The 24338-nt window shown below is 34.7% G+C and overlaps 1 long non-coding RNA gene across 3 annotated transcripts in view; it reads left to right on the top strand.

The window, feature by feature from the left end:
* The window catches only part of LOC131423026 (uncharacterized), a 41743-nt gene that overhangs the window by 5605 nt on the left and 11800 nt on the right, over window positions 1–24338 (top strand). For 2 of the 3 annotated variants that reach the window (XR_009224185.1, XR_009224183.1), the window contains exon 2: window positions 16748–16852. This is a non-coding gene — a long non-coding RNA (uncharacterized LOC131423026). The remainder of the gene's footprint in view (window positions 1–16747; window positions 16853–24338) is intronic. The other variant, XR_009224184.1, reaches the window with a different exon arrangement.

Below are 24338 nucleotides of genomic sequence, written 5' to 3'. Positions count from 1 at the left end.
GGCGCAAGCTGTTAAGTGCGTGCACTCTGCTGCGGCGGCCTGGGGTTCGCCGGTTCGGATCCCTGGCGCGCACCAACACACCACTTATCAAGCCATGCTGTGGCAGCGTCCCATATAAAGTACAGGAAGATGGGCACGGATGTTAGCCCAGGTCAAGTCTTCCTCAGCAAAAAAGAGGAGGATTGGTATTGGATGTTAGCTAAGGGCTGGTCTTCTTCACCAAAAAAAAAGGAACAGAATACTCCATGATAACTGCACACGTATGCATAAGTTACAGTAGTTTTCCAAGACCTTCATCCAATCTCCCTGTTAGTAAAAGGGTAAGACCCTCTTGTGACTCATTCTTTTTCCCTATTTTTCAATTCTCTAACTTCCTGGAAGCTCCTCTGTTCTGGTGGTCAGGTAGAGAAGCATTCACCCAGAAAGTGAACTGAAAGACTCTCCTAGGAGTTCTTGGTTCACTGTTTTGTTTTGTTTTTCCCATGTATTTTGCCTTGAAAGAAAGGCCAGAGTGAACAAGACAACGAGTAGATAGATGAAACTAATTTTGCTGTGTTGTTTGTCTAGAACATCATAGGCCAGAAGATTAATAAGTAAAGGGATGGGTTTTTATTTTTCTAGAATTGTTCTTAAAGTATACATCTGTATGTAATTCCAAATGTGTGTGGTAGGTTTGGGAGAGAAATTAAGAATATTTTTCTGCTTAATGAAAAAAACAATACCAGTATGTCAATGTTTACTCCCAGTGAAGTAAAAACTTGATTAGAACATTAATGAGGGTTCCCCCTAATATGCATATGGATAAAGCCATGTTATATGTCTGTTTTTGAAGGTCAAAACTAGTTAGATATTGGAAATTCCATATGGTCCAATCCACAGATAGATTAACTGGTTAATTCCTTCAACATTCGAGGAATAGATATAGGTGGCCATCTCTTTTATTCTTAGAAGAAAATGTGACAGTTCTTAAATAATAACATTTCATAAAAATAATTTGAGAAAATAGAGATAAATTTCACTTATAAAACTAGATGAGAAAGCCTTAAATGAAATATGAAAAAGTGAATAATACAACAAAATAATGATCCATCATAACCAAATAAAATATATCCAGTAATATAGATGTTTAAATATGAGACCCTATTAATATTATCTGCATAAGTACTATAGATGCCTTGAAAAATTACATATACGTTCCTAAAAAACATAGATTTCAGATAATTATAAAAGCACTTTGACACTTATTTTTTAGTAAAAGAAACACTATCTTTTATAAACTAGTAGCCAAAATTATTTGTAGTAGACAAATATTAGATTAAAGTTTTCAACATGGAAGGAAATGCACCTATCAGAAATACCTGGGAATGGATTTTAATCTCTGGCAAAATAGCGAACAAAACATAACCCCTGATTCGCTTCTCAACCCAACCCTGTAAATGCTACATATGCAGTAGAAACAAGAGTCATGTTGCTACATCCTGAGAAACCACTGGGAAAGAGAAGGTGGAATTGAGTGAAGGGTGATGCAGCAGTCCAGAGGGAAGAAAGTCCCGGGGCCAAGGGCAGGGTAAGACTTTTCATTGTGGATGTATATGTGTGTTCTTGCAACCCCCACTCCCACATACATACTGGGTGAACTGCTGCCCTCTCTCATTCCACTGTGAGACAGAAAGCAGGCCAAGGTTGCCAAGAGCAGTCCAGGGATTGTTCCCTTCACTCTCTGCAGTTAGTGAGTGGATACAAGTGACCCCATCAGCTTGTGAGTGTGCATTTCCTCCTAATCTACCCCAGGGTCTACCTGATTACAAGCAAGGGACATAGCTCTGGGAAAGAAGCAGCACCTGGATGCCCATAAGGGGGATTTTCTGTGGGGCTGGGTCATCTGTTGAGGGTTTGGTCAACAAAGAACAATGGAACCTAGATTGTCATGACAGGGTTTTTTTCAGTGAGCCCTGACCCACCCCCTCGCCTTATCAGAAGGGGCATAAGTTAGGGTCTGGACTTCAGTCCCTCCCTGTGGATATATATTGCCAGGTAAGGAAATATGAGATTCTGGGGAATAATAACAAAACCTTTGAGGACTATAACTCCTTTAAGAGAGAGACAAAAAACTGAATAGCCTATTCTCCATGAAGTAGAACTGTCTAGAGAGAATAATTTTTTTAAGTCGGCACAATAAATTTCTCAAAGATGTAAGAGAGAATACTGAGAAAAAGAAACAGAAGTGAACAGTCATCAAGAACCAATTGGAAAAATTAGAAAGTATATGAGCAAAGCTTTCAACTCAATGCAAGGAAGAGTTTCAGAATAAACCCAAAGATATAAGAAAAAATATTAAAGATAATGGAAGAAATTAATGACATAGAGAATAAAAACAATATGGAAGATTAGCTAAGGAAAATCCTTTTTTAAAGATAAATAAGATGGAAAAATCTGGCATTGAAAAAAAAACGTAGACAGTGGAAATATAAAAAGAATAAGAAAGAAAACAACTATATACGCAATAGTTTTAAAATAAAAGAATTCTGTGAACAAATTATATGAGACTACATCTTAAAATCTTGTTAAAACATATATTTTTCTCTATCATAGTATTGCTACATGACACGAGAAAATAGAAAAGCCATTAAATCAATTGAAATCCTATTCAACTTCCTTTTTTCCCTAATGTAGAAGCTCAAGTTGTATTTTATGTATATTCTTTCAAACTTGCAAGAATTAGATAATCTTCATTTTATACAAGTGGTTTGAGAAAACACATAAATAGGGAAAATTTCTCAACTTATTTTACATGGCTTATATTACTTTGATACCAACTGTAGATAAAGGTAATATAAGGAAATGAAATATAGAGTCCATTTCATTTATTAAAATACATGCAAACTCCTATATAAATGTTAGCTTATTAAATCTGTACTATATATATTCTATATAATACGTATTTTATATATAAATGTATGGTATAAATATAATTATACATAATATTGGAATATATCACGTTCAGGTTTATCCCAAAAAGGCAAGTATGTTTTATCATCAAAAATCAATCAACATAGTTTGCCACACTAATGGACCATGAAAGAACACCTGATTATCCTAAAAACTGAGAAAAAGCATTTGATAAAATTTGATTAAAAACACGTATTTATAATAAAAAATCAAAGACAAAAGAAAACTATTATTTAATAAGTCTTTTATCAAAAACTTGGATCAAACATTTAACTTAATAAGAAAGTTTGGATGAACCTATTTTACGATGAGAGACCAGTGAAGATGCCCACTGTCATCACTATCATTCAAGATGTTTTCAAAAGTCCTGAATAATACAATAAGGTGAGAAAAAGAAACAAGAGGTAAATATCTGAATTGGTGATGCAAACTCTAAGTATATATAGATTATATGATAATTTACAAAAGAAGATCCCTCAAAAGCAACAGACAACCTTTAGAACAAAAAAGAGGTCAGCAAAATAACTATCTACACAAGATTAACTTAGAAATATTATGTTCTATTCCAACAACAGCATTATCATAAATAGAATAGAAAATATAACGCATCTGTAAGGTAAGTAAGAAATAAGCTTAAAAATATATTAAACAACAGAAAAGAATATCTAAATAAATGGAGAGAGAGAACATGTTCATGGTTGGAATGAATTAATACTGATTTATCTATAAATTCAAGTCAATTCTGATAAAAACTATGATAAGGTGTTTTTAAGAACTCTACAAACTCACTGTAAAATTAATATGGATGATACAGAATCACAAATAGCTAAATCAATCTTGAAAAGGAAAAATAAAGATTCTACAAGGATTCTAGACAAAGTGCACTACAAGGATTCTAGACAAAGTGTAAATCCATATTAATAAAGAGTAAAAGGCTGGCACAAGAACACACAGCTCAATGAGACGAATCTGTGTACATGTGGAAACTTAGCATATGAAGTAGTAGCACAAACCTCAGTTGAGAAAGTAAGGATTATTTAGTAGATAGTGTTGTTGAAACTAGCTCACTTTCTAGAGAAAAATAGGGTTAGAGTCTTACATTAAAAAAAAAGGAAAAGGACAGGAGGATTAAATACTTAAATATGATAGATAAAAATATAAATCTACTATAAAAATGTAAGCTAATGGTTTTGTATCGTGGTGTGGAGAAGGACTTTAAACACCTAAATGAACCCAAATGCACAAACAATGAGGGGAGAAAAGAATGTATTTGTCATGATATTCAGAGTTTCTGTTTAATAAAATCTTTATAAGCAAACAGAAGTGACATACTGAATTTGCAGCATCTAAAACTAAAAAGTTTACATGGACAAAGAAATTTATTTTTAAAAATGTGTATATACATGTAATGGAATATTATTCAGCCAAAAAAAAAAAAAAAGGAAATTCTGCCATTTGTGACAGTGTAGATGAATCTGGAGGACATTATGCTAAATAAGCCAAACACAGAATGACAAATACTACAAAATACCACTTATATGAGGTACCTAAAATAGTCAAATTCACAGAAGCAGAGAGTAGAATGATGGTTGCCAGGCACTGGGGGGAGGGGGAAATGGAGAAGTGATGGTCAAAGGATACATACAAAGTTTCAGTTATGCAAGATGAATAAGTTGTAGAGATCTCTTGTGTAGCATAGAGCCTGTAGTTAATAATACTGTATTGTATACTTAAAAATTTACTAAGAGAGTAAATCTTATGTTAAGAGTTCTTATCACAAAAAATGATAATAAAGAGGGCAGGAGGAAACTTTTGGAGGTGATGGATGTGTTTATGGCATAGATTGTGGTGATGGTTTCACAATCTCCAAACTCATCAAGTTGTATACATTAAATATGTACAGCTTTTTATATGTCAATCATAACCTCAGTAAAATGGTTTTAAAAGAAAGAAAATCAAAAAGAGAAAAATACATGCTCCCATAGAATAGTGGTCTGTATATATGGATAGGCGAATCACAAGAGGGGAGTCTTGAGTGACTAACAAGTACTTGAAGAAGTGCTCAGCCTTACTTGCTAGTAGGTGTGTAAGCTCATGCCACCAGTTTAGGGGGCAATCTGGCAGTTCTATGTGAAACTAAGTAGGAAAAATTTTCATAATACACAGTAGTCTCTCTCCTCAGCATATTGTTCAGAGAAATACTTGTTTATAGTTGTTTATGGTAGTAGGGCACTAGAGGCAACCTAGATGTCGCTTCCCAAGGGAAGGAATAAATGGATAAATGAAATGTCTTGGATGTGAATGCATGCCATGTAATACTACACAGCAGTTAGAAACAATGAATTAGCAAATGAATTGCTCTGAACATGCAACAACATGTATAAGTGTTAAGAAACATTACTGAATGAAAAAGTAAAAAAAAAATCTATTATATGACATGTTTATGTAAATTAAAAGCCCATAGATCACAAAACAGCCCTGCATATTTTATAATAACTGTACATATCAAAGGATATGGAATGGGAGTAGGGCGAGTGGCTTGAAGGGGAAAAAAAATAAACCAAATAAAAGGGGGCCTTGCACAGGTCAATAATGATAATGTGCCATGAACTATATTAACTTAACCTTCTATCCCCGAATTCCATATTAAAAAAAAATTATCTGAGGAGCTTCTTCAAACAGCACCTTTATCTCTTTCTCTTCATCCCATCAGATTTTGATTTTTAAGTCCAAGGATGAGCTTAATTGAGGAGGTTGTAAAAGTTCTCCAGGTGATTCTGATTAGCTCCCTGAGGCTAGTGCTGGTACAAGGGAACTGTGTGTAGACATTGGAGCCACTTGAGAGTGGGTGTTAAAGTGCAGATTTGCAGATTTCTAGAGAGCCTATTTAATACCACTTAGTGGGACCCAGGAATCTGAGTATTTAACAAGAATCCTATGACATTTTGATACAGGTGGTATCAAAGTGGTACTTTGTGCACTAGAAGTGAACTCTTTTTAAGAAGGAATAATATTAATGAGAAAACAGATTGCTCATTATTGCCATTATTGTTAATATTATTTTGAATGTTCTAATAAATGCAATAACATTTGAACTGTGAATAGAAGTGTAAACATCAGAAAGAAACATATAATATATCACTATATCACTGTGGCATGCAGAGGAAATTTTACCATGAGCTCAGCCTCAGCCTCTAGGCACACTCTGCCTTCTGTACCACCAAAGTAGAGGAAGCGGATCCTGGCAGGGACATTGCTGGAGTCAGCAATGAGTTTCTAGAGTTGGTTAGTCTAATGCAATATTAAGAGGAATGTAAGAAAGTTGGTCTTTCTTCTAGAAGGCTTTCCTATCACAAATCTGGTGGGTAGAGCAGATGTCCCAAAGAGCAGATTCATAGTATCACAGCTCTGATTGATCGATGTCTCATTCAAGCTAGTCCTCAGATAGCAGTTGGGGTATGGCAAACAGTATTCTAAAAAGTATGAATCAGAAGCATCTAGGGTGCTTGTTAAAACAAAGAGTCAAGTCCCCACTCCAGACCTACTAAATCAGAATTGCTATGACTGGGAGCCAGGAATCTGCATTGACTCATGGAATTGTTTTGCTCTTAGGATGGATTAACGCTAGAGAAAGCAACTAGTTTGTACTCACTGGCTGGCATTCAGTATAAGGGGAATACCAAACATATTTAAAATCAATTTTGGGACATAGTATTCTTTTTTCTTGTCGGGGGGAGGTGTGTTTGTGAGTGCGTGTGTGTGTGTGGTGTAGGAGGGTGGTTTCCCAGAAAAAACAGAAATGCAATGTCAATATCTATTCACAGAGCAAACTGAAGTTTCTGGGGAGAGGAGGAGGAGGGAGGATATTTTACGGAGGACTGATGAGGTGGAAGACTGTCGCTTATGATGTTGTTGATATGAGATTGTTAGTTTACTTTGCATATGTATTTGTTGTTTGCTTATGTGTGGTGAGAGGTGTCTCCTGGAGAATATATATAGCAGATGAGTTTGTACAAGGGAGGAAAAAATGAGAGCTCTCTTGTGAGAATTCGTGGAACTTTGAGCCTGAAGTCTTGTCAATTTGAGAACTAAGTGACAAAGGACAGTTCAGAACAGTGAGTAGAAGGGCGTCTTCCCACTTTCCCATCAAGCTGAGCTCCATGGGGACTCTGCACTTTGGGAGAACCAGGAGATAGCCCCCTAGACACTCTTCCAGAAGAATCCTTCAGGAGACATAAGCAATAAAAGGTTGGGAAAAGCAATGTGTATGTGAAAGGAGGCCAAGAAATATGGTGCCGAATGTGATAGTGAGGTCAGTATTGAAGTGACTAACCAGCGGGCCCCAAATGGGCAAGAGGCATTGCTCGCAGGGGTTGTTAGAAAATGAGTAAGCAGAGAGCTCAGTGAAAGCAAAAAGATAATTCAAGAAATAGAGATCAAGGTTCCTGTGATCTGTAATCAGATCATGCTCACAGAAGATAAGAATGTTTGAGATCCTGGAGGTGCTGGGTCAAGATCCAGGATATGACTGTACTCATTAGAGGCTGATGGTTGCTAGAGTCAAAGGTCAAAGCACTGGTGGAAGGTAAACAGTGATGAGTCAGAATATCAACTGTAATGTTTAAGTCACTAATGATGACAAAAGAGAAGGGGCAGAAAGGAAAATGGTGAATCAGGCACAGAAATGGTTGGGGAAGGTAATGGTGAGTTGTGAAGGATGAAAAATGGTGGTGAAGAAGCTGATAAAAATACATCCTATGGGCTTCCAGTGTACAAAAGTGAAACAATGGGAGTTGATCAGTGATCAGAAAGCAGAACTGGGGAGCAAGGCCCAGACTTCTAGTGCATTAAGAAGAGTAGGGGAATAAAAGTATCCTTAAGAGTGTTGAAAGGAGACAGTGAAAAAACATTTACAGATAAAAATAAACTTGCTAATAAATGAACAAGACTTCTAAGGAACTTAATAAAAGGTACGAGAAGTTGGGTCAAAAAGAGAAGAGCAAAGGTGGAGAGTGTGAATATGTGGGATTGAATTAGGTTGGAAAGAGAATAGAGGAAAGTAGGTGTTTGGTTGTTGGTTTGGCGGTTAGGGGATAGTTAGGCAGGAGCCGTAAGTGTGGCCATGAGAATGACGTTTAGGAAGCTAAGGTTTAGAGGAGCAGAGATAGTTGAGCACTTAGAAAGCTGTAGTAGAAGTAATGGTGTGTGGCTTCTTCCAGACTGTAAAAGCAGACTGTATGCATATTTGCCAAAGGGAGGTTTTACAAAATAAATCAACTCTAAATACCATGGAGCGTCTAATAAACAATTATTTTTCTTATTGTGTAATGTGCCATATTTACTTATACACTGGACATTTCAGCTCTCCTAATTCAAAAAAAAAATCATATTTAAACAGAAGAATCTCAAACTCACCAGAAATCTAAATAATCGCATGTTAGATTTTTATAGAGATAATGTCTATAGCAGAGTTTGACAGGATGATGACATTTGGTAATTTGTACTGATTTAAAATGAAAATGGTTGCAGAGCAGGGACTCATCCATTCATTCTTTCGTCCATTGTGTTCTTTGTGCATTGATCCATTAAATAGATCTCTGCTGAGCACCTGTCCATGCACCAGACACTGTGCTAGGGTTTGAGTGAACATTGGTAAATAAAATAGACTGATCAGTGGGGCACAGACATTGAACAAGAAAACAAATTAATAATGTATAATTACAAGTTATGGGATGTGCAATAAAGAACTGAATATGGTGCAGCGACAAAGAATTCCCAGGGAGGAGGAACCTCCTGGGAAAGACTAATCAGAGAGGGCCCCTTTGAGATTGTGGCATCTAAGCAAAGATGTGATCGAAGAAGGAGCATTTAGACAAAGAGAGTTCCAGGCATATGTGAAGTCCCCAGGGAGGGAAAGAGCTGGTGAAAAGCGTAGAGGCAAGGCTGGCTTCCGCACAGAGAGAGTGGGAGCCAGACTGTAGAGAACCTTATTGACTCACGATTCCCAATTGGGTCGTTGAACAAAAACTAAGATGTTAAGCGTTTAGTATGTATATTTTGGCCCAGTGAAAAATGGCCACTTAACTTGAAGCCAATACATGCTTTTTCCTACTAATCTTAGGTTATTAACATAACCAAAACCTGGGTTTTTTGTAGTGTGTTGTGTTGTGTTTCTCCCCCTATACTTAAAGCATAGAGCTTTAAGTGACTTACTATCTCTAATAAAAACTCATGTAGGCTGGGAGATATAATGCTGTTCCAGTTAGATTTTATGTGGTTTAACACAGATGGGAAAAGTATTTTAAGAAGCTTAGCTATTTTGTTAAATGTTTATGACTTGTAAATTCCCAGCCTTTTAGGATTATCCAAATGTGTTGACATCGATGGTGAATTTGAAGGGAAATTAGCCAAATATGTTTGTCTAATTAACCAGTGGGGTCTAATTATAGCTGTCAGGGTTGGTGTGTAAAGCAGGGCTACTTATTTATTGCATTGAGATATGTTCATATTATTTCCCTTTGAAGTTTAAATTTTCGAATTCTTTCCCTACCGCTTTCTGGAGAATCATTGAAAGAGCTGTCAGAGCACAAATCCCCAACCTCTTCTTTCTAAAAAGAAAAAAAAAAGTAGCCTACTAGTTTCATTTCATCATAAGTCTGAAGTCTGACTCTTCCAAACTTCTATTTCTGTGCTTCTCATAACATGCAGAAGGGAAATCACTCATTCCACACTTGGCTCAGTGATCTTGAGAGATGAGAAGTTTGAGTTTCTTGTGATGGTTTTTAATCTCTTGGGCTAACGGTTTTATAATTCAGCAATTATATATCATCCTTGTTTAAGTAACTGTAGCAGTTAGGTATGTAAAGTTGTAATAATTCTGTCAGACCGAAATGGTAATATTTAGCAAATTACTACAGGACCTTCTACAGGAAGTAACAGACAGGAGAAAGAATAGTGTCATTGAATGAATATTACTTTGCATGCTCTACCAGGTATTTTACCTACAATTTCACTCATCGTCACAAACAGTACTATACTATCTTTTATTATAAATTTATTTGACACGTGAGAAAGATTCACAAGCCCATAGGCTGTGTTGGAAAGCATTCATTTTAGACCTGGATATTTGAGATTCTGAAGTCTGCACCATTTCCCCATTTTACTCAATGTCGACTTACCATACCTATTACTCAAGTGAAAATATTCTCATAGTCTTGGTCACTTGTATATCAGCATATTGGTTTGTAGCAAAGTCTACTTCCTATTTTAAAAAAATTTGAAGATGATGATGATGATGAATGGTTGTCATCTGTTCATATTTCTTGACCCAATGGATGGGTCAAATAGAATAATTCCATATGAGTGCTGCTACTTATATTCTGGGCTTTAGGGTGAAATATTAACATATTGGTTATCTCAGTCTACAAGTAATATAAACAGCAGACGTACCACAAATGTGAGCTATTTTTTATATCAAACTTATTACTGACCCCAAAAAAGCCACCTGAAATCACATCATCTTAATGGAACTCATTGACCAGTACAAGCAGGCCAAGGAACTATTTGTAAGCTTTGCTGTACTGATTCTACTCGCTAATGAACACCAATCCTCCAGCTTTTCCAAACTTTATTTTTTATCTATAAAATAAAGAGAATTTTAAAGTCTCTTTAAGCTATAAAATTCTTATCTTGAACCCATAAATATCGCCTTGTAGATTAATCAAGATGGGGCAAAACATTAAGCATTTTTACTTAAAATATAATGATGGTTTCTTCCTCTTATTTTTATATAATGCTTAAGTCTTTTTTTATGTTTGGAATTTGTAGTGAAGGAGAGAAGTGTTGCTTCTGTATTTTTCTTTTAATGAAGATTTTTCTGCTTGAGCATTTTCAGTCCTTTAGCAAATTTTATTTAAGAAAAATGCTGAATAATAAGTATACATGAAAATTTTTTTATTATAACTTTGGTGTATTTATTTTAAAATCTGTAGGTATGTTTCATTCGTGTTTCATTTTGTTTTGTTTTTTTTAGTATTGTTGACAATGCTGCGTCAACTTGGCCCCAGGATAGTAATTAACAGCCCAGTCAGAGGTTGCTATTAATTTCCCATTTATTTGGAAAGAAGATTTTATAAAAGTTGGAATCTTGAGTATTAGGTAGAGAAGACTTTTGAAATTGTGTTCAACATAGTAGTATATATAACAAAGAAAATGAGCAAAATAAAATTAAAATTCAAGTCTTGAACTTAAGAAAATAGGAGTTTTCAAAAGAAGACAAACTTTATAGAAAAGACTAATGTTGACCTCCCAATGTGTGAGAGAATGTTTCAAGTCTTTAGTTAGAAAAACAAATCAAAACAAAACAAAATTTAAAAATCCACAATAATAGTTGAAAAAGAGTAGAATGTCCTTATTTAAAAAATTTGAATGCATAGGAATTATATATTGATATTTAACTGCCCACTCTTATCCTGACTATGTAATAAGTGAAATATGAAGAGAAGTATAAATGTAGGTGGAGACAATAATAATAATGGTAACCAAATAACCGAAGTGGAAAATGTATAGGTGTTTGGGAAGTGTGAAGTGTATGTGGTTCCTGGCTTCAGAGCCCTGCTGAGATTGATGCTCTGTCACAATAACATGTTCTGACCTAGAAACGTGAGTGACATGGGAGGGTAAGGTAGAGAGGGGTTATTGGGTGATAGCAGCTGATGTTTGGGGGAATCTTCACAATAATCTCCCAGTACATCTATAAGAAGCTTTTGTTTTTGGTGTTTATTCATCCACTTTAATATGCATAGAAGGAAGTTAAATGTTAACTAAAATTTAGTAGAGTTGTAGAAATAAATATTGTTCCAACTTAGAACATAAATGCAATTTAGATATAAATAGAATCTTTGTTCTTTTTAAAAAATAGCATGACTAGAACTTTTTCAAATTAAAAGTTTTGTTGATCTGTTTTGTTGAAATAAAATTCAGTAGAAATTTACTTGAAAATCTTTTTAAAAATTTTAAGTAGATTGACGAGCAAAATCTAAGACATCACTATATTTTTCTTTACACCTGTTATACAGTCTAACCACTCATGTTGTAGAGATTTTACCTTAGGTAATTATCACTATTATGTCTGTGTTACATATACTGAATTGCACAGATCCTGATATTATGTTATAAGGAGATATAAACAGCCAAAACATATTATACTAATGTGCTACTCCAAAAAATGTATAGCAAAAAGTCTCTGACTTATAAAATATTAGAAATGGAAGAGACCTTAGCTGTCATCTAGATGAGGGTTGGCAAACTACCACCTGGGACCAAATCCAGCCCAATGTCTATTTATTTATGCCCAAGAGCTAAGAATAGTTTTTATATTTTTAAATGGTTGAAAAAGTAAAAATAAGAATAATATTTCAATATATGTGAAAATTATATGAAATTCTAATTTCACTGTCCATAAAGTTTTATTAAAACAACCACACCCATTTGTTTATGTATTGTCTGTGAAAGCTTTCATGTTCCAGATTGAGTAGTTATGACAAAGAGCGTATGGACCACAACACCTGAAATATTTATCTGGACCTTTACAGAAGAAGTTTGTAGACCCCTGATCTAGATAGCAAATATGTTTACTCTCTGGGATTGATCCTCAGGGGTTGCTAAGACCCTGTTTGAGAAGGATTCTCTTTGTGAGAAGGATTCTGTTTGTGGGTTGGGTAGAAAAGTCCACAGTGATTGACAGGCAATGTCTGTCTCAGACAAGGGAGGGGGATGGCACAGGTTCAGCATTTTCCAGTCAAACTTCTTCTAACATACATAATCCATTGCTACTGAGTTTGTTTTAAAGCTCAGTAGAACACAAGGTCATCACCCTTCCAATCCTCATTTCCATTATTCCTGGTGCCAAACGAACCATCTAAGACCATCTTAGTGTACACTAAGAATCATGGAGAGAACTTTTTTAAAATGCAGCCCTCCTCCCCCGTGCCAACACACACAGGATTGTGATTTTATGAGTTTAGCACGAGGTCTAGAGACTTTCATTTTCAAAGATGTTGAACCTTAAATGATGTTTATCCAGGACTGTGCTGTCCAATACACTAACCACTAGGCACATGTGGCTATTTAAATGTAAATTAAATGAAATTTAAAATTCAGTTCCTCAGTTGCATGAGCCACATTTCAAGTGCTCAATAACTACATGAACCTAGTGGCTTCTGAATTGAACAGCTCAGAAGAACATTTCCCTCATTGTAGAAACTTCTATTGGACAGAACATATCTAGGAGATTCCAAGATCCCAATTTAATCTCAGAAGTACACTAATCAGCTTTAAAAAACAGCATTAGTTTGTTTTCTTACTGTCAGAAATGTGCAAAAAAAAGAGAGAAACAAAAAAATCAGGATGAAGATGACAGTCTTCATCCGCTATGTAACTCAACCATTTACCATTAAGATGACCAAAAAGATAATGTACGTTGAGTAAAACCCATAAAGAACTAAAAGTGAGGGGAAGATAACAGTTTTATGTCAGATACTGGGAGGAATTTTCATAAAACATAGTGTAGAAGAGACAGACTTGAGATAGGACTGATCAATCTATGAGTCAACAGATACAATAGAGAAATTTGCCTAAGGAATAAGAATTTGAGATGATGGGAAAACCCCACAGGTTTCAGGAAATTTGCAATGGGTGCCAGAGGCAGAGGTGAGCCATTGAGAAGTCAATGGGCAGTACTGACATTCCTGGGAAAGTGCAATGATACTAGCTCACTGACGCACCAGTGCAGTGTTCTCTCTCAGCGATGTGTGGCATTGACCTCATGCTTTGTGACACATGCTGCTTCCTCCAGTGCCTAATGAATATAGTCATACAACTTAGAGGAAAGGGCTCCTGCAAGAGTTACAGGGAAGAAATCCTCTGGAATAGTGTGGATGGATACTGTCCACCTGGCATGACTTCCCTAATTGAACCTTCCTTTGTCCCACAGTCAAGGGAAAGTCTAAAGTGACAAAATAAATCTTCTACAACCCTAAACTTTTCTTTTCTCACTAATATGGTATAAAAGAGTAGCACAATGTATTTTACTTACCATCTTAGTCTCTTAGTACTGAAAAACAAAATAGAAATACATAAACAACCAACTGTAAAGATGAGCAAACAGAGAAATGTGACCAGATATATGAAACAGCCAGTAATTCAAAAGAAGAAAACTTGTAGAAGAATAAATACTTCTGAAAATCTATAGAACAGATTTACTGCAAGAAATGAGAGAAAATCTTTTAAAATTTCTCTGATTCAGGGAGCTGTTGTGTCTCTGAACAAGGCACCTATCAGAAAAGATAGCTCTCAGAATGAAAAGGATGATTAACAAAGGTTTGTAACGGCACACAGGCAGAAAATATACGTTGAATATTTCAGAAAACTGAATCAGTGAATTCCTATAGCAGATTGAGAAATTGTCCCATAATTTAGAATAAAAGAATAGGGAGATAAATGTACTAATCAGAAATATAAAGGACATCAATGACAACTCTAAGAAGTCAAAGTACATAGAGGAGAAAACAGACCAGTTACAGGAAAAGCAATTCCCAAAGAAATAATGGAAGAATGTTTTCTTGGTGGTAGGGACTTAAAACCCAGGGAGAATCACTTATCTAAAAATATGATGGTGAAAGTCCTGAATTAAAAAAAAAAATTAAAGCATCAAGATGACGGGAAAAATTTTGTTTATAAAAGGAAACAAATCAAATTGACGTCAGACTCTCTGCAATTTGAAAAATACAGAAGAAAAATGAACACAAGACTCTTGAGAGAAATATATTGAAACTCAAGAATGTTATAGCTGAGAATGTTATAGCCAGACAGGCTATCATTCATATTTGAGAGTAATAGAAAGATATTAATAGACATAAAAGGACTCCAAATGTTTTTACCCACATTCCTTTTCTGGAAAAAAAAAAAGATTAAGAAAAAAACTTGAAAAAGTATTCCAGCTGACTGAGGAATGAATCAAACTGAAGAACTAAATAGTGAGGATTGTGTGTCATAAAAGATAGTACGATGAGTAATGAAAACCAATGGGGATTAGATTATGTTGTAAAAGAAAGAATAGTGAGTAATTAAAACCAATCAAAGAATCAATATTTAAATCACTGTTGTTAATATAGTGAGAAGTTAAAAACAATAGAAAAATGTTAATTCTTCTAAAAGAAACTAAAAATGTTAAAAATGATAATATTCTGGATATGAAATTCCAAATTACACCAACAAAATCTTAGAGTAGGAGTGTGAATAATTGCTTGCAAAATGTTTCATTTTATGTGTGGGTGTGGGTTCTCAAATACATGTATTTTATTTTTGAAGTGATAAAGATATATAGAGATAGAATTAAATAAAAGATATATAAAGGTATTTTAGATGTAAATTAACCATTAGTTGGGAAAAATGATTTCCAAATTATAAGAAGTAAAAGAAACAAAACTTGGATATGTAAGGAAAAATATGAAAACATACAAATAAAATAACAAGCAAAAACTTTTTTCGATGAATCATTAAAATAAAACTGAAAATCTAAATAAAAATAAAAATAAAAATAAAATGAAACACGTAAGTAAATAACGTGGCTAAAATTTGATGAATTTTTACTTCTGGCCCCAACTCACTCCCCTTACTAAAAACTAAATACAATGATCTTCTCCCCTTAATTCCTTAGCAACCATATGTCTTTATTTCAAATTTGATACATTTTATATTTCCTTTTATTTGGAAAGCCGCTTGAGGGAAACAATACATTCCAATTCCACAGTTCTCCATAATTCTACTTCTGTTACCCTCAAGATTACCAACAGCAGTCAAAAAGTCATAGATATTTTAGGAAGGATTTTTCTGACTTCCATTTCTTTTTACTTCTGAAGTTCATGATCTTTTAATCATTGTCCTAATCTCACCTTGTAAACTTCTACTTGTCCTACATGTTTCTAAGGGGCACCATATAGGAAATGCTGAATATATGTTTGTTTAGATACATATTTATCGATCATTCATTTGGCAAATGTTAAAGGCTTACTTTTTGCCTAGGATTGGGTATAAATCCAGCCCTTGTGGAATTTAGAGACTATCCAAAGTAATGTGCCAAGTTATCATTTAAGCCCCTGTAGCAGCTGGGCTACCCACACAACCCAAATGTGTGCCTCGTTTCTGTGTACTTAGCGATATGAAATCTTTTCTCCGATTATCTTAAGCTCTTCTGCTCTCCCACTTTTTTATATTCTATTTGTTCCACTTGGTATGTCTTTCTGCTTCCATCATGTTGGCCACTCTGTTTTATTTATAATCATTTCCCATGATTAACCTGGAATAGGAACTCCTCAAACCTCCATTTTTAAGCTTTTTCTTCCAATTTCACCACCATAAATTATATCTAGCTGTTGCTGAATTTTAGCTTCATTCCATCTAGATCAGATGTCACTGGAATGAGCTTTTGATTGGATGAGCCTAAGTCACTTGCTCTCAGTTTACCTGCCAATGGATAGAGAAGGGACTGTCAGCTTTAACCTTTGGTTGGCTTCCTCCCAAGTAGAGTTTGGATGCTGAAAAGCAGCAACTGTTCTCTACAATGCATATACAAATGTCTTCGTGTGAACGTTTTAAATGTATGTATATTGGGTCCATGTTTATGATATAGAATATTATGAATTCATTTATTGATATTTAAACTCGCCTGAGTCCCTGTTTCCTTATGATTAAAAGAAGTTTTTAGATTAGACTGTGCATTTCATTTCATGTTCCACAGATTTCAAGATTTTCCATGGAAGTGCCTAGAAAACGACTCAAAAGCCTCTGGGGACTGTGAGAGGACGGCCAGGTCTCTGAGCCCACCACCATTGCTTCAGTGTGCGTAGGTGTACTTTTAGTTGTTTTATCAGATTTTTTTTAATTGAAGTATAATTGATGTATAATATCATATTAGTTTCAGGTGTATGTCATAGTGATTTGATATTTATATACATTATAAATTGTCAACATAATAAGTCTAGTTACCATTTGTCACTATACAAAATTATTACAATAATATTGACTGTATTCCCTATGTTGTACATTACATCCCCATGACTTATTTTGTGACTGGAAGTCTGTACCTCTTAATCTCCTTCACCTATTTCTCCCACCACCCAACCCCTCCCCACACTGGTCATCATCAGTTTTTCCTTTGTATCTGTAAGTCTGTTTCTCTTTTGTTTTGTTTTGTTTGTTTTGTTCATTAGATTCCACATATAAGTGAAATCATACAATATTTGTCTTTCTCTGACTTATTTCAGTTAGTATCTTCTAGGTCCCTCCATATTGTTGCAAATGGCAAGATTTCATTCTTTTTTATGGATGATTAATATTCCATTGTGTATATAGACACCACATCTGCTTTATCCATTTATCTGTCAGTGAACACTTAGTTTGCTTCCACGTCTTGGCTATCGTAAATAATGCTGCAGTGAACATAGTGGCGCATATCTCTTCGGATTAGTGTTTTTGTTTTCTTCAGATAAATACCCAGAAATGGAATTGCTGGATCATATGGTAGTTCTATTTTTAATTTTTTGAGGAACTGCCATACTGTTTTCCATAGTGGCTGTACCAATTTACATTTCCACCAACAGTGTACAAAGGTTCCCTTTTCTCCACATCCTTGCCAACACTTGTTATTTTTTGTCTTTTTGATAATAGCCATTCTGACAGGTATGAGGTGGTATGTCATTATGGTTTTGATTTGCATTTTCCTGATGATTAGTGATGTTGAGTATCTTTTCATATGCCTATTGGTCATCTGTATTTCTTCTTTGGAAAAATGTCTATTCAAGTTGTGTGCCCATTTTTTAATCAGGTAGTTTTGATATTAGGTTGTGTAAGTTCCTTATATATTTCTATATTAACCCCTTATCAGATATATGATTTGCAAATATCTTCTCCCATTCAGTAGGTTGTCTTTTCGTTTTGTTGATGGTTTCCTTTGCTATGTGAAAGCTTTTTAGTTTGATATAATCCCATTTGTTTATTTTTGCCTTTGTTGCCCTTCCCTGAGGAGACTAGTCCAAAAAGATATTGCTAAGACTCATGTCAAAGAGCTGACTGCCTATGCTTTCTTCTAGGAGTTTTATGGTTTCAGATCTTACATTCAAGTCTTTATCTGTTTTGAATTTATTTTTGTATATGGTGTAAGATATTAATCCAGTTTCATTCTTTTGCATGTAGCTGTCCAGTTTTCCCAAAACCATTTATTGAAAAGACTGTCTTTTCCCCATTATATATTCTTGCCTCCCTTGTCATAGATGAATTGACCATATATGCATAGGTTTATTTCTGGGCTCTCTTCTATTCCATTTATTTATGTGTCTGTTTTTGTGCCAGTGCCATACTATTTTCATTACTATAGCTTTGTAGTATAATTGGAAATCAGGGAGCATGATACCTCCAGCATTGTTCTTCTTTCTCCGTATTGCTTTGGCTATTCTGGACTTTTTGTGGTTCCATACAAATTTTAGGATTTTTTGTTCTAGTTCTGTGAAAAATGCCATTGATATTTTTAGGGGGATTACATTGAATATGCAGATTGCTTTTCAGTAGTGTGGACATTTTAACAATATTAATTCTTCCAATCCATGAGCATGGTATATCTTTCCATTTATTTGTGTCGTCTTCAATTTCTTTCATCAATGTCTTATAGTTTTCAGAATGGAGATCTTGCACCTCCTTGGTTAAATTTATTCCCAGGTATTTTATTCTTTTTGATGCAGTTGTAAATGGGATGGTTTTCTTAATTTTTCTTTCTGAAAGCTTGTTATTAGTGTATAAAAATTCAACTGATTTCTGTATATTAATCTTGTATCCTGCAACTTTAGTGAATACATTTATTCTGATATATTTTTGGTGGAGTCTTTAGGGTTTTATCTATATAGTATCATGTCATCTGCAATTAGTGACAGTTTTACTTCTTCCTTCCCAATTTTGTGCCTTTTATTTATTTTTCTTGCCTAATTGCTGTGCCTAGGACTTCCAATACTATGTTGAATAAAAGTGGTAAGAGTGGGCATCTCTGTCTTGTTCCTGATCTTAGAGGAAAAGCTTTTAGCTTTTCACCATTGAGTATGATGTTAGCTGTGGGTTTGTCATATATGGCCTTATGATGTTGAGGTATCTTCCTTCTGTACCCACTTTGTTGAGAGTTTTTATCATAAATGGATGTTGCATTTTGTCAAGTGCTTTTTCTATGTGTATTGAGATGATCATTTGATTTTTATCCCTTGTTTTGTTAATGTGGTGTATCACATCTATTGATTTGTGGATGTCGAACCATCCTTGCATCCCTGGAATAAATCCCACTTGATGTATGGTGGAATCCTTTTAATGTACTGTTGAATTTAGTTTGCTAATATTTTGTTGAAGATTTTTGCATCTACATTCATCAGGGATATTGACCTGTAATTTTCTTTTTTTTTGTGGTGTCTTTGTCTGGTTTTGATATCACAGTAATGCTGGCCTCATAAAATGAGTTTGGAAGCATTCCTTCTTCTTCAATTTTCTGGAGTAAATTGAGGATAGGTATTAACTCCTCTTTAAATGTTTGATAGAATTCAGCTGTGGAGCCATCTGGTCCTGGACTTTTGTTTTTTGGGAGTTTTTAAATTAGAGATTCAATTTTATTACTTGTAATTAGTTTATTCATGTTTTCTAGTTCTTCATGATTCAGTCTTGGAAGGTTGTGTATTTCTAGGAAATTATCCTTTTTTCTAGGTTTTCCAATTTGTTGGCATATAATCGTTCATAGTAGTCTCTTATGATCCTTTGTATTTCTGTGGTGTCAGTTGTAACTTCTCTTTCATTTCTGATTTTATTTATTTGGGCCCTCTCTCTTTCTTGATGAGTCTGGCTAAAAGTTTATCAATTTTGTTTATCTTTTCAAAGAACCAGCTTTTAGTTTCATTGATCTTTTCTATTGCATTTTTAGTCTCTATTTCATTTATTTGCACTCTGACCTTTATTATTTTCTTCCTTCTACTAACTTTGGGCTTTGTTTATTCTTCTTTTTCTAGTTCCTTTAGGTGTAAGGTTTGTTTTATCAGATTTTTTTTGAAAGAAAGTGATGTACAACTCAAAATCTTTGAAAACCACTGTAATAGACCTTACTTCTCAAGGACCTATAGTATCAGCATACCTGGAAACTTTTTAGAACTGCAGTTTTGCTGCACCCTGGACCTTCCAGATCAGAATCTGTATTTTAACACGATCACCAGATGACCCATCTCAAATTAAAGTGTAAAAAACATTGTACTAGTTGATCCCAAAAGTCATTTTCAGCTATACTGTTATGCTTTTACACACATTTATACAATATATATTTTATCTTTCCTTGTTTTGCTTTTTTGTCCCCTGGGCATTTTAGTTCAGAGAAAAAGAAATCCATCAATATACAGCATACAGAAATTTTTGATTAAATGTAGGTAGAGATATTTGAATTGAATTAGGTTCCAACTTTGTTTCATTTCTAGTGGTAATAACTATGACAGATAAAAGTTATCTAGCCTTGTTTGATTATAAATCTCAGTTGTTCCTGTGAGAAAAATATATGAGTCCAAATATCCTGTAATTAATGGAAAAAAGAGAATTTTCCAAAAATAGTTCAAAGGATATTGGGAGAGTGAAAGAGAAGCATATTAAGTATTGATAATGATAAAATCAAGAGAAGATGATGAACTCTTATGTTGGTAGAATATTTCAGAGTTTCCAAGCATTTGAACAGTCAGCAACTCATTGGAAGTCATTAACAACTCTAGGGAGCAAGGCAAATTAGGTATTTTCTTTCTTTCTTTCTTTTTGAGGAAGATTGGCCCTAAGCTAACATCTGTTGCCGGACTTCCTCCTTTTTTCCTTTTTTCTCCACCAAGCCCCAGTAGGTAGTTGTATGTCATAGTTGTACATCCTTCTAGTTGCTCTATGTGGGACGCTGCCTCAGCATGGCTTGATGAGCGGTGTGTAGGTCCACGCTCAGGATCTGAACCAGCGATCCCTGGACCGCCGAAGCAGAGCACACAAACTTAACTGCTACACCACTGGGCTGGCCTCAAATTAGGTATTTTCAACCTCAGTTGACAAATTTAAATAAGGCCTGAACCAGAAGTCTATCATAACCAAGACTGGTCACATATGATTTCTGTCCCAAAGTTGGTCTCTCCCTTTCCTATGATTTCATATTTAAACAATGTTAGTCCTAGTACAAATGGGCCATAGGGAAGGATTTTTTACTACATTCACAATATCTGAGGTTGACATTTTTCTAGTTGCAAAAATGTCTCTTTTTGGTTTCCATTTTTGGTATGCCTCTCTATACTGTTTTCTTTTTTAATCGGTTTATTTTCTCCTGCTACTTTTCCTCACCAGCTTCTTCCTCCTTCTCTTTAGCTTTAGCAGCATCTGAGGCCAGACAGCTAATTTGCAATAACTGTTTCTGCTTTTTCCACATCACCCCTATGTTAGCCCACAGCCAGTCTTCCTCAGCAAAAAAGAGGAGGATTGGCATCGGATGTTAGCTCAGGGCTGATCTTCCTCGCAAACCCACAAACTGATTAAAATTGATTATCTTTTAGTGGAGGAATAGGAGGGCTTAACATTTTGTTTTAGACTATTTCATGTGGTTTGAACTTTTAGATGTGCACATGTACTCATTTAAGACTAAATTTGACACTCATCAATAGGGATTTGGTTAAATAAATTATGGTACAATCATAAAATGGAATACTTGACCTCCACTGGAAGCATAGGATTGATCTATTTATTCTGATACAGAAGTATGTCCATGATGAAAGGATGAGAAAAGAGATGAAGAAATTTAGTTGTGGAATCATGTATAGAGCATTACCTATAAAAATACATACGCCTATCTGTGTGTGTGTGTGTGTGTGTATGTGTGTATATATATGTATATATATTTTTTTCTATACTATAAAAAGAAATGTGGACAGACACACAGCTAACTCTTAGATTTGAAAGGAGAAGAAATGAAGGATAGGAATTTTTTTAAAACTTCTGTATCATTTGAATGTTTGAATAATAAGAATATATTAATTTTTTAATTCAGTATTTTATTTTAAAATATTAAAGCAAAAGTTAGAGAACTAAAAGGGAGTGAGAAGAAAATGTGTAGCTTCTCTTGATGAAATGTTTCACAAATATTATGTTTGTCTCAATTTAGCACAAACTCTTTTAAGTATAATATTAGAAAGAAATAAAAAGCTTCCTAAATCATTTATTTGAGTGTATTTATGATTTGGGGGGGTGGGGTACAAAGTAGAAAAATTAATGTATTAAGAAAAAATATAGAGCAGTAGAATTCAATTTGAAAATAAACAGTAAATGAATATCCCTCTTTGAAAACTCATGGATTTTGAAATGTAATCATTTTGAATTTTTGTTTTAAATAGGTGTGATTTCTCTAACCTAAACACTAAATGAGATAATTATGAGATTTTCTTTTTTCCCCTTCCCCACTAATCCATTTACTATCTTGAAAAGTTTGGTGAATAAATATAAAGTCATACTGAAAGCCATCATGATGACTGTTGTCTTTCATACTTATTGGTAGTTGGACCAAATCTCAGCTGGTTGTGCCCCTTCTTTCTTTTCCCAAACCAGCTTTGAATGTCAAGCTCTTTAATTAGCTTAGTGGGAGCACAAAGAAAAATAAACATTAGGCTGAAATTTCAGCTTGAAAGTATTGAAGGTTTCATGGTTTTGTTTTGGTTTGGGTTTTTTTTCTGATTTTGGTTAAAAGTATAACAGAAAAAGCAACCTTGAGCTCCCTTAAGATCTGTAGCTGAAAATTGGCAATTTTGAAGCAAATGAACAGATTATTTTGACAATAAAAATCAACTACTCTGTTGTACACTTAATGTTTCACCATATTCCCTCTGTATATTTCTCAAATTTGAAAAAAACTAAGCCATATTAAGTTTTCTCATTTATAGTAATATACAATATAGATGACATCCTTCAAGTAGTATGGAACTTTTAAGTGTGTAGGATGTGCACATTAGCAAGTGTTTGCTTTGTCAGTTTCATTATTTAATTCTCTATGTATTTAAATATATTTTTATTTATGTTTTGGATGGTGAAATGTCTTTGGAATTAAAAAAAAATAGTGTTCTGTATATGAAAGCAGAAAATAGTAAAATGTGACTTGTCATATTTTCCCAGGTCTAAATGTATTAATTCCTGTTTTAAAAAGAAAATACTGGGGTCGGCCCCACGACCCAGTGGTTCGAGTGGTTCAAGTTCCGTGCGCTCTGCTTCAGTGTCTTGGGTTCACAGGTTCAGATCCTGGGCATGCACCTACTCCACTCATCAGCCATGCTGTGGAGGCATCCCACATACAAAATAGAGGAAGATTGGCATAGATGTTAGCTCAGGGCTAATCTTCCTCAAGCAAAAAAAGAGGAAGATTGCCAACGGATGTTAGCTCAGGGCAAATCTTCCTCCCACACACACAAAAAGAAAATACAAAAATAAAGGAACAATTTAGAGTCAAATTGTTTAAAATGAATCAGGAAACAAATTCTCATTTAAGATGGAAAAGAAATTTTAGCTTTACTCTCAGTATTTTCTTAAAACATCTCTTTCCAAAAGAAATTACTCAGAATGAAATAAAGATTTTAATTTCTTTACTTTGAGGGTTATGACAAGATAAAGAAGTGGACTTATTATTTATTTTCTCCTTTCCTGCTTTGTATAGACATAGTTAAGTTATGGTCTACACCCGACATCTCCTAATATACTTAATTGTTTGCATCTTATCTTCATCCTCTGAATATCATGTCTTGGTCTTCCCGAGTGGATAAATCAGCTATTTCTTCTGTTTTAGATAGAGGCTGTGTATAGTTCCACACAAATGGTCAAGTCACCACAAGGTTTTGCAAATATCTGGAATAATGTCTAACTTTGATGGTTTGGTAGCTCTACCAGATGTTCACACTTCCTTTTTTTGGTAATAGCAACAGTATTTCCTAATTTGGGTCATTCCTTCACCTTGCTCCCTCACCCACCCAAACACACACCACAACACCTATCCGGGTGAAAGGCACATACACAGTTCGTTACCAATGAATTCCCTGGACGGTGGAAGCGGAGAGCGTACCCATCTCCATTTCTGAAAGAATTACGGATGATCCAGGTCTTCATCTGCCTCTGTGGATCAAAATGTCTTCCCAAAGGCTGTAAACAAACAAACAAACAAAAATCAGTAGAAAAGGAAGGCAGTGGGGGCCAGTATTCTAACTTCATGTATTCATAGTAACTCTTCCTTCCATCCCAGAGTCCTGCCAAGATCCTTCTTCTATGAT

Source organism: Diceros bicornis, chromosome 3, assembly GCF_020826845.1.
Source record: "Diceros bicornis minor isolate mBicDic1 chromosome 3, mDicBic1.mat.cur, whole genome shotgun sequence".
Classification (NCBI taxonomy): domain Eukaryota; kingdom Metazoa; phylum Chordata; class Mammalia; order Perissodactyla; family Rhinocerotidae; genus Diceros; species Diceros bicornis.
This window is presented reverse-complemented; position numbering and strand designations above follow the sequence as displayed.